Below are 1,648 nucleotides of genomic sequence, written 5' to 3'. Positions count from 1 at the left end.
ATCTCCACCATGTGTTCTCCGATGTCCTCCAATCCTCTGGTGGGTCCCCCGCTCCAGACCCCGTGGAGCCGAGGTCTTTACAAGAGGGTGATGAGTGGAAGACCACCTTCAATACTCATTATAGGCAGCTCGAGTATCGGGTCATGCTGTTGCAATCTATGTTCAGGGTTGCAGGTGCACCCGTGCCACTTTGTGTTCCCTGGGACCACCGTAGCAGCACTCACCTCTCCTCGTACCAGCAGCAGTACCCTCTCTCCGGCAAGCGCATACCCAGGGTGCGCGTGTCAGCGTTCTAGGCTTTAAAGGGCTAGCCCACCGATAATTGACGCAGGCTGGCTGCCTTCCGTGTTAAATTTCCGTCCCCTTCCTGTGTCCACTGCCGGATCTTTGTACTTCATGCCTGAGAGAAAGCTGTATTCCTTGCCCTTTGCGATTATACTGATTTCCCATTGTGACCTTGATTCTGTTCCTGACTTTGCTCCTGTGCTGCCTGTTCTGACCTAGTGCTATCTCCCCGACTCTAATCCTGTGCTGCCTGTCTTGAACTTCTGCCTGTCCCCAACCACGCTTCTGCCTCACTACTTTGTACTACACTGTGGACAAGGTCCCCTGTGGTACCATGCTGCAGCAAGTCCAACCCACTTTGTGGCAGACTCTAGTAAAAACCGGATACCACTGCTCCCTCTGCTCCCAGGTGTTGTATTATGCCATTGTCCACAGTGGTCCAGTGGGTCCACTACCCCTGGTTCCTGACATGGGATAACTGCAGCCGCGATATGATTGTTAAGAAAAAACTGTAAAAAATCTGTGGGAGATTCACAAGGAGTGAACGCTGCTGGAGTCAGTGCTTCAAAAGCCGTTACACACAGACATATCTGGGACATAGGCTACAAGTGTTGCCTTCCATGTGTCATCCACTCCTGACAATACCAGCAGCATCTGACCTGGACCCATTAGGAAAAGAAGTGGACTGTTCTCGATGTCCCAGGTGTTGTGCGCTTTATTGGCCAGTTAAGTTGCTTGACCTTAACACCATAGAAGAACTATGAGAGACATCAGACCTAACACTGCAGATGAGCTGAAGGCGGTTACCACACAGCCTTGACTTCAATAACACCTCTACAATGGCATCACCCGATCCCTCTATGCCATAACACCTCTGTAGTGCCATCAGCTGATCCTTCCATGTTATAAAACCTCTGCAGCACCTTCATCTGGTCCCTCCATGCCATAACACCTCTGCAGCGCCTTAGCTGTTTCCTCCATACCATAACACCTCTGCACCACCATCAGCTGATCCCTCCATGCTATAACACCTCTGCACCACCATCAGCTGATCCCTCCATGCCATAACACTTCTGCAGCGCCATCAGCTGGTGTCTCCATGCCATAACACCTCTGCAGCACCATCAGCTGATCCCTCCATGCCATAACACCTCTGCCCTACCATCAGCTGATCCCTCCATGCCATAACACCTCTGCACCACCATCAGCTGATCACTCCATGTTATAACATCTCTGCAGTGCCATCAGCTGAGACCTCCATGCCATAACACCTCTGCAGCGCCATGAGCTGATCCCTCCATGCCATAACACCTCTGCCCTATCATCAGCTGATCCCTCCATGCCATAACACACCTGCAGCGCC

Source organism: Engystomops pustulosus, chromosome 3 (assembly GCF_040894005.1).
Source record: "Engystomops pustulosus chromosome 3, aEngPut4.maternal, whole genome shotgun sequence".
NCBI classification, from domain to species: domain Eukaryota; kingdom Metazoa; phylum Chordata; class Amphibia; order Anura; family Leptodactylidae; genus Engystomops; species Engystomops pustulosus.
This window is presented reverse-complemented; position numbering follows the sequence as displayed.